Genomic DNA, 10,003 nt, shown 5'->3' on the forward strand with positions numbered 1-10,003 from the left:
TGTAGAACATGGGCGATATGAACTCGCCGGCATGGTTGGTGCACAGTACATGCAGGTTGTGGTTGCACTCCACCTCAGCTGTCGGCCGGAACTTGACGACAGCGCGTGTTGCGTCATCCTTGGAGGCGAGGACGTCCACCCACATGAAGCGGCCGTGGTCGTCGACGAGGAGCAAGAAGTAGCGACGGCCTCCTCGCGTCGCTGGCGTGATGGGGCCACACTAGTCTCCGTGGACGAGCTCAAGGGGCTGCTATGCCTTGTACCACGCCTTCTATGGGAACGACAGGCGTCATTGCTTCCCGGTAAGCCACGCCTCGCACAACTCATCGGTGTGCTCAATGTGCAGGAGCCCACGCACGAGGCTACCACATGCCATCATTTGCATGCCCTCGAAGTGGAGGTGTCCGAGCTGCGCGTGCCAGCGCATGCATCAGAGACGCGACCCACGGAGAGGCACACTGCACGCAGAAAAAGGTAAGCCGGTACAAACTGTTTGGCAAGCGTTTTACTTTCACGAGCAGACGACTGCACTGGTCTCGGACGGTAATCGTGCCACAGCGGATGTGGATGTCATACCGTCAAGCTGACCGAGGCTCACGACGCTGCTCTTAAGCGTCGGGATGTAGAAGACCTTGGTAAAGGAGCGGTGATCGACGGCAAAGAAAACTGTGCCACGTCCATGGATGTCCACCCATCACGGAGCCATCCACGAAATGTACCTTGCCGGCGATTGAGCGGTCTAGCTCGGCAAACACGTCGAGGGAACTGGTCATATGGTTCATTGTGCTGGTGTCGAGGAACCACACCTCACCGTGCTCGACATCATCGCGGGCTGTGATAACCACACTCTCCTCCTTGAGGAAGACTTGGCCTCCAGTGTGCATGTACCGGGCATGCAGCGTGGTTTCTGTGGTGGGCCTGGCGCTGACCATTGGAGCTGCTTGTTCGTGAACATTCATGACAAACACCATCATGAGCCCAGGGCCGTCGTCCTTCCCGGCCTTAACGAGGTCTCGTTACGCTGCTTCTTGCAGCACTCACGGGCCCAATTGCCTTTGTTGCCGCAGTACCGACACCTCTCCTTGTTGATGAGGTCGTTCAGACCACGCACTGGCGGGGCCTGTTGTCGAGGATTCGCGCCCTTTTCTCCATCGCTCGTGCGACCAGCAGCGCCGCCTCCGCGTGGATGCATCTTCCGAGCCTCCTACTGCTGCTCGGTGAGGAGGAGCTGGCCGCCGCCGCTTCCTTGGTCCTCATCCAGGCGTGCCACGACAGCGCCACAGCTGCTTCCTTGGTCCTCATCCAGGCATGCCTGGAGGTTGACTGGAATAGGCCCACCTAATTAACGGTTAGATGTTTCTAATTATTGTAGGATTTTATACTCTATTTTTCTTTTTTCTGATGAGTCTATCAGATACATTTTATATATAAACAGAGAGATTATTTTGTAGAACCGGTTTTGCTAAAAACCCGTTTACAGAAAACTCATCACTAATTCTCTGTATCCAAATAACCACTATGTGATGAAACTCAACGTGTCCAACACACCTAACACCTAACACCTAAGAGAAAAACAGAGATAGGGAGGGACCCGGGGTTTAGAGACCTGCATCAAGTCAATTTGGACCGTTTGTTTTTGTGGTTGGACGGCCCAAATAAGGCAATACTACATCAAATTTTTGGTTTTATATTGGGTAGTTAGGGGCATTTTAGGTAGTTCGTTGTTTTATCAATCTCAGACTTCCTGAAGACACGTGGTTGTTCCTATAATGATTGGGACGAGCCGGTGATGTCACCCCTGTTCCCACCTAGAGGCAGAATGCACTTGATTCGCGAGGTGCTGCTACACTTCACAGGCTGGCTCTGGTCGAGAGATGGGGCGCCGCCTGCGTCGTCCTGTTCATCGACTGGCTGAGCTCTGGCCCGTTGATACGCCATGACCTCACAATGCTACCCAATACTTTTTGACAATACACATGTACTAGGTAGCTTGACCAGTTCCGTCAGGATGAGGAGAAGACAAATGTACACAGCTAGCGTCTAAGCAGACTGCTAATTCATGCGAGCCAAAGCAAAGCGTCGCGTGCAATCATGGGATTGATTCCCTAGTCTTGGTCAAGCTCCCGTGGGCTGCTTTGAATGAGAAACATAAATATATGTTTACGTCCCGTGCGAAGGATCGTTTCTTAATCACGTGGGCTTATTAAGAAACGATCCTTTGCTTAATGGCTCCCGCACATTGTTTTGCTTGGGGTTGTGATATTTGTTTACATTGGAGGGGATTCGAATGTGGCAGCATGCATGTCTCGCAGCCAAGACCCTTCCAACGAAATGTTTTATATTAGGATTGCGGATGCACCGGCTTCTTAGCCACGTGGGTCAACTTGACTGTCGTTTTGCTGACTAATAAATGATCCTTTGCTTAATGGCTCCCGTGCACCACGCCATAACGAGGAGCGGTTGCTTACACCCTCCGTATTTAAAAGAGTGTATTTCCAACTTTGTCGAAGGGTCAAATTATCTCAAAGTTTGACCGAGTTTGTGTAAACATATATCAATACTTGTGAAACCAAATAGGTATATGAAGAAAATATATTTTATCATGAATATAATGTTACTAATTTGATGACATAAATGTTGGTTTATTATTGTACATACACGGTCAAATATAAAAAAATTTGACTTTTCAACAAAGTTGGAAGTACACTCTTTTATGGACAGAGGGAATACCTGATTACATTAGCATCGTGGGCTTTGGCCTTGTGAATGGCTTTCTTTTATTTTAGACTTATAATTGTAGTTTGTTAGTCCTTTAACCTAGCATAGCTGACTGATTCAACGAAATATCAACGTGTGCTTTCGTTGTAGCCTATATGTTGCTTTTTGAACGCTAGCTTGATTCACCGGGACGGACACAATGCACGCGTGCAAAGAAAGATCGGCGTGTGCTTTCGCTGTAGCTTATTGGGTCAAGTTGCATGGTTCGTCAAAACGCACGCTGGCGGGAAAAGTTGCAAAGAAAGTCAAACAAAATTCCACCGCAAGATGCAGTATCTCTATTAATTCCTTATCCTTAGATTAATGCAAGTTGCATCTCTTTAAAGAGAAATTCACCTACCAATGAACAAAATTCCACGGCAAGTTGCAGTACCTCTATTGATTCCATAGATTAATGCAAGTTGCATTTCTTTGAACCAAACTTTTGTTTTCTTCACACCGTGCGCATGGAGGCCAAGTCATGGGAAGCAAGGACTAAACCGTACGCGCTAATTGGTTATATTTTCCTCTGCTATATAACTAGCTCCACAAGTCACTTGTAGCAGATACGTACGCCGTTTCTTGCTTGAAACCATGGTGATCAATTTCATTTGCTGGCCAAGTACCAAACTGGCATGGATCTTGGCGCTGCTGCTCAACCTGGTCATGATGATTCAAGTTCACGGCCAGCCTCCTTCTTCTGGTAACACAAGCCATATCCTCATAGCTTTTCCGTTATAGATCCTACAGTTCTTTAACCTATTCTCTATCTGCATGCAGTACAGTTGTGTTTACTTGCGCATGCAACTTAAAAGAAATCCAGCTTTACAGTAATCTGAACATCCATACATTATTATCAGCTTCTGAATATGCAGTCCCACAGCTAGGCCTCCTTTGGTTTGGTGGAATTCTATAGAAATTTCATAGGATAGGATTTCTATAGAAAAAATTCCTTTAGAGCCCTTTGGTTTGCAGGAATACAATCCTATTCCTATGGTGGAATTCTTCCTATCCTTCACATCTCATAGCAAAATAAACATTAACCTGGACTCAATGAAAAAAAAAATCTTATGATGTGAATCAAAGAGCGTCTCCTTTCCTATTCCTATTCATAGGATTTGAGATACATGTCATCTCATTTCTATTACTTTTCTATTCCTATGACTTTTCCTACCCTATGAAACAAAAGAAGAGCTAATGATCTTTGCATCAATCCCGAACTGTTGGAAGTTGGAATTGGAACAGATGAAATTGATACATATTCTCCATTATATTGTATAGGGTTCATAAGCATCGACTGTGGATTGAGAAACCGCAGTTCGTACAACGACAGTGCCACCGGGCTACGGTTTGATCCTGACGGTGGATTTGTTGAGGGTGGCATGATAAAAAAGATTTCTCACGAGTTTATGGATGCTGCCGAAAATGAGCAACAAAAAACCCTGAGGAGCTTTCCCGATGGCTCAAGGAATTGCTATACACTGCCATCCACCATCGGTAAGAAGTATCTATTGAGAGCCACGTTTACTTATGGCAACTATGATGGGTTGAACAAGACTCTGGACGGGTCGCTGTTTCTGTTTGGGCTCCATATCGGCGTTAATTCCTGGGCTACGGTGAACTTGACAAACTGGTACGGAACGAGGTGCTCACCGTTGCTCCGAGCAACTCCTTGTCCGCCTGCTTGGTAAACTTGGGTTCAGGGATTCCCTTCATATCCTCGTTGGAGCTAAGGCCACTCGAAGATACGATGTACCCTTTTGTCAATACTTCTGTTTCAATCAGCCTTCTTAGTCGAACCAGATTTGGCAACGTCACCAACTTTATCACAAGGTGAGATGAGGGGTCCCGTCCGTCCATTATAATTTTGGAGTAGATATAAGTTGTGCCTACCAATGGTTTTCGACTCAGTTTTTGCTAGCTTAATGCATATATAGTGTTTGCTCCTTTTTCGTTAATCCTGCCATTGCTTCTAACAAAAACTAATAGTAGTAATTAAATCTTACTACAACTTGTATGTAAATGCCGTATTGTACCGTGCTAGCTATTTATCTGTCTTTAATTTTGTGTCCTTGTGTTCAATTATTAAGGTATCCAACGGACAAATATGACCGCTTCTGGGATAGCGACTCCACATCCTACCCCGGGATCAACCTGAGCACTACCAATAAAGTGGAGAGCCTCCCCGGCAACAACTTCTTCAATATACCGTCGGTCATCATGCAGAATGCCTTGACCGTAGACATGAACTTCTCCAGGTCCAGGATAATCATCAGCCCGCCAGAACATCCCAATCTAGACACTAAGAACATGCAGGTTCTTCCAATCTTTCACTTTGCCGAGATCAATGGGAGCAACCCGAACAGGAGGTTCGACATCTACGGCGCCGGCGAATTGCTCTTCTCAGACTTCTCCCCTTCACGATTCCGGGTGGACAGCATGCACCAGAACGGACGGTTCTTGCCCTACGCAGATGGATCCTTCCTCCTGAACAAGACGGGCAGCTCGACACTCAAGCCGTTGATCAACGCGATCGAGACCTACTATCTCGTTCGGATGGATAAGCTCACTACTGACTCGGAAGATGGTAAGCTAATGTAAATACTGCACGTTCATTACACAGTTATCATTTAGTATATGACAGATTCACATGATCGTGATGCAATTTAGTCACTTGCTTGAATAGCACATCCAGCTGCGTGCATGCGTTTATAATGAAATGTTAATGACCGGGATATCACTGTGTAGGCCCCTGAAAGTTTACAAAGTTTGACTTTGACCAAAGCTAATACGCAGACTAAATAAAAATGAAGGGAGTACTGAAGTTAATGTTTTCATCTTCTTAATACATATAAGCCCTATAACCAACATATACAATTTTTTTATTCCGGGTTCATATTTTTCTGTGTTTTTCCTATTGTAGTCAATTACATGAAAGAAGTCAAGAACCACTACAATTTGACACGAATAAACTGGAATGGAGATCCGTGCTCCCCAAGAGAATATTCCTGGGAAGGTTTGACTTGCGACTACTCAAAGAGCAACCAGAATCCAAGGGTTGTTTCAGTGTAAGAACATAATACCATATTCATTTGAATTAAAGCATCGGAGTTCTTTTTTTTTACAATCTAAGTGCAAGTTTAATGCTCCACAAAAGCCACCTCTTGATTTGAGTGTGTCTCCATATATGTATTGTTATGTATAAAATTTTTATTATACGGACACTTGGTCATGTTTCTTACCGGCTAAGATCTTGATAACACAGATAATTTACTTGAAATGAAGAACATGTAATTTATTGTAAACCTTCACCACAGAAATATATGTCAGCTCAATGAAATCACGAGATTGTAGAACTTGTTGTAATATGAGTTGCTTTTGCAGAAACCTCTCTGCGAGTGGATTGAAAGGTGGATTAGCCATATCATTCATGAACATGGTATCACTAGAAAACCTGTAAGTGGTACTTACCACAATGAATTGATATGCTAGACACTTATTGCGATTATTATATATGTTGGCATAATTTTGACCCTAAGCACAAACATATATAGGGATTTATCACACAACAATTTGACGGGAGCTATTCCAGACTATCAGCTAAAGTCACTCAAAATTCTGTAAGTCTGACTATACATTTGGTTGATAACATAGATTTCACATGAATAATTTTAAATATTATTTTCCAGCAATTTGTCAAACAACCAGCTCGTTGGGCCAATCCCTGATTCTATTCTACAAAGAGTTCAGGCTGGTTTGCTTGATTTAAGGTTTGATACACTCTATTGCACAATTCCTTGATGTATTTCTATTTCCAATAAAACACACCAATAGGCTCAACCCAAGGTTCATTATCACAGAAATAATTGGACATTTAGAAACAATAGTTGCAAATATTATATAATTATTGGTGGAAACACATTCTGTTCCTTTAGCATGTCTTGCCAAACAAGAGCTACACATGTTCACTTTCTACTTGTGCAGCACCACACTTCTACAGCTATATGCATAAACTCGTCAAATGCGACTAAGTTGTGGCACCCAATTAGGAAATAGTCATACTTTTGCAGTGCTTATTGATCCAAACATACCCCGGTAACATATACTAGCATCTAGTAACTACAAATGATTTATCATTTCTGAGCCTTAAGAGGAAGACAATCACCTATTGATAACGGGATGCGATTTCAAAACAATGCAGTCTGTTAATTTAGAGGTTGGAGGTCCTTATAAGAATTATTAGAGGGTTAGTCGTGGTACAATCATTAATTTTTATAGCCGTTGTACCTAATATGTTTGAGAGATGATTTATATATACGTTGTGCATTTGTGTCACAAGATTGGAAGGCAATCCCATATGCTCAGAAGTCAAAGATACATACTGCTCAAATAAGAAGAAGAACACCATACAAGCAATGCTTATCACAGTGGTAGTTCCTGTGGTAGTAGTAGCCATCCTAGTATTGATGTGCATAATCGGGAAGTTGTGTTGGAAAGGTAAAATATAACTTTTACACTCTAAAATCCCCTTTCATCGCTGCAATAAAATTAGGTAGACATTAGACAACAACTTCATACCTAAACTTTCATGTAAACTTAATTTCTTTACCATGCAGGTAAGTCAGACCATGAGGATTATGCCATGTATGAAGAGGAAACTTCCCTGCATGTTGACCTCAGACGATTCACGTACATAGAGCTCAAGCTCATAACAAACGACTTCCAATCAATCATTGGAAAAGGAGGTTTTGGTATTGTTTATCATGGCAAACTGGAAAATGGTGATGAAGTAGCCGTTAAGGTGCTGATGGAAACATCAATTGCGGAGTCAACAGACTTCTTCCCTGAGGTATAACATGAAACCAATGTGGCTGAATCATTTTTTTCTTCAATAGAGAGTATACAATAAGTCAGCACAAATAAATATACCTTTATGTTGTCTATCTGCAATAAATGCAACTGGCTTGTATGTTTGGTAACTATATGTATTCCCACAGGTACAAACCTTGTCCAAAGTTCATCACAAGAATCTTGTGACTTTGAAAGGATATTGCCAAAACAAGAAGTGCCTCGCTCTCATTTATGACTTCATGTCGAGAGGGAATCTTCAACAGCTCATAAGAGGAGGTTTATTTATTAATTGTTTACCTTTTATTAATGTTTATATCAAACATAATTGACTTGTTAAGTTGTAGTTAAATACACATATAGGTTATTTATGACTTAAATCAATAAACTTTAACCCTCAGCCAAACCTAAAATCAGTAAAATCTAAAATGCAGATTAAGAAATTCAGGGTTTAAATTCCTCCAAAAAAAATAACACAAACAGGCAACTTGACCACATAGTCTAATTAACCCTTGGGACACAATTACTTCTAAAATTATATGAATATATGGTGTTTTGTAGAGTAATATAGAACTCATAGGACATGTCCCTAAGTACAAAAACGAACTCCAAAGTCAAAGTAGCCAACCTTTTGGCATCTTACTATCAACATGATTTCTTGTTACATGTGTGGTTGGTTGCCTAGACTGTTATTGTTACTCTGATTAAATGAATTTGAGTTGGCGGACCTAATTTACTATGTATATGTAGAGTATGTGGTAAGAAGTAAGGCCCTAGCAGGACATTCTTGAAGTTACAACCTTGGAATGTTCAATTAATTGTTCTTTGATATGTGGCTAACAAACCGAGGAAAGCATAGTTACACTCCTAGAGTCATACCAATGCCATGATGGGATTGTAAGCATCTTTCGAAGCCATTATGAATGAAATAAACTCTAGAGGAAATTTTAAGTAATAATTTAATAGTTGGTTCTCTTCTTAATTTGATTTGGATATAACAAAAACTCACGTAAAGAGAAGGAAAAGCATCAGTTGCCTCTCGAATATCAAAGCTCAGTTTTATGCAGGTTTAAGATCTTAATATATCAATTGGTTCTATGCTTAACCATTAAGGCAGCGTGCATAATTTGTTAGCTTAAATATATGTACAACATGATAATAATAATAGTATTAATAGTGGTGGTGGTGGTGGCAGTAGTGGTAGTAGTGGTGGTAGAAGTAGTAGTAGTAGTAGTAGTAATAATGGTAGTAGTACCAATAATAAAAACATATATTTATGTGCTATCCATGTATCAAGGAACTTATATTAATGTCGTATTTCTTGATGCAGGAGATGACTATAGTTTGAATTGGGAACAACGACTTCATATTGCACTTGATGCTGCACAAGGTCCATATTTCAGTTATTTACTAATTTTATGTATTGTATGTATGTATGCTTGCTTTGACTAAGTATGACTTCAATAAACTATAGGGCTGGAGTATCTACACGAGTCTTGCACCCCATCAATAGTTCACAGAGATGTAAAGACCCCCAACATCCTTCTAGACAAGAATCTTGTGGGGATAATATCTGATTTTGGGCTTTCCCGGGCTTTTAATGATGCTCACACACACATATCTACTGTTGCTGCTGGCACTCTTGGCTACCTCGACCCCGAGTACCATGCAACTTTCCAACTCACAGTCAAGACAGATGTTTATAGCTTTGGCATCATGCTTTTGGAGATCATCACTGGCCAGCCCCCAGTATTGATGGAGCCTCAAACCTTTCATCTACCAAACTGGGTACGCCATAAGATTGCCATGGGAAATATTCATGACATCGTGGACAAGAGATTGTTGGATCAGTACGATGCCAGTTCACTCCAGAGTGTGCTAGACCTCGCCATGAACTGCGTCAAAAACGCGGCCATCCACAGGCCGACCATGACCGAGGTTGTTTCAAGGCTCAAAGCGTTGTTGCCAGTAGTTTCTAGTGAGAAGTTGTCTGTTTCTGCTTCAACTGGTAGTATGAACCCCATGGATGCTGAAATTCGAAGGCAATTTCAGTTGACGATTTCTGGAGTAAGCAACGAGGAGAACTCCTTCCAGTCTGGTTATGGCGGTGGGATGTCGGAATTAATCCATTTATCTGGACGGTGAAAGGGAAACTCCTACCGGTTTTTGTTGCATCTGCTTAGTCAAAGTTTGGTAATCTGCTCAAATGTGTCCTTGTTTGTTGTTCATAAACTGCAATCGATTCATTTTATGTTTCCGGCACGTCTGTGGTGTTTTCCTTTCTGTTCTGTTCTTGTGAGAAGTATGCTACTTAGTTGGAGTAATTTTGAAAAAGGAAGCATCTTCTTCGTGTGAGAACTCGTGACATATTATCCAGTACCCACGCATTGAGTCCCAG

At 42.0% G+C, this 10,003-nt stretch overlaps 1 pseudogene across 1 annotated transcript; it reads left to right on the forward strand.

Annotated features, from left to right (window-relative positions):
* Positions 1-3,351: 3,351 nt before the first annotated feature.
* On the forward strand, positions 3,352-9,750 carry LOC125516087 (putative LRR receptor-like serine/threonine-protein kinase At1g51810; annotated as a pseudogene). The gene is made up of 13 exons (XR_015609203.1): positions 3,352-3,460; positions 4,039-4,590; positions 4,669-4,673; positions 4,802-5,344; positions 5,681-5,825; positions 6,142-6,213; positions 6,312-6,377; positions 6,447-6,527; positions 7,097-7,254; positions 7,374-7,606; positions 7,755-7,884; positions 8,936-8,995; positions 9,080-9,750. The product of XR_015609203.1 is annotated as a putative LRR receptor-like serine/threonine-protein kinase At1g51810 (transcript).
* Positions 9,751-10,003: the final 253 nt, after the last annotated feature.

The sequence above is a fragment of the Triticum urartu genome, chromosome 6A (genome assembly GCF_056163025.1).
Source record: "Triticum urartu cultivar PI428250 chromosome 6A, HENAU_Tu73, whole genome shotgun sequence".
NCBI lineage: Eukaryota > Viridiplantae > Streptophyta > Magnoliopsida > Poales > Poaceae > Triticum > Triticum urartu.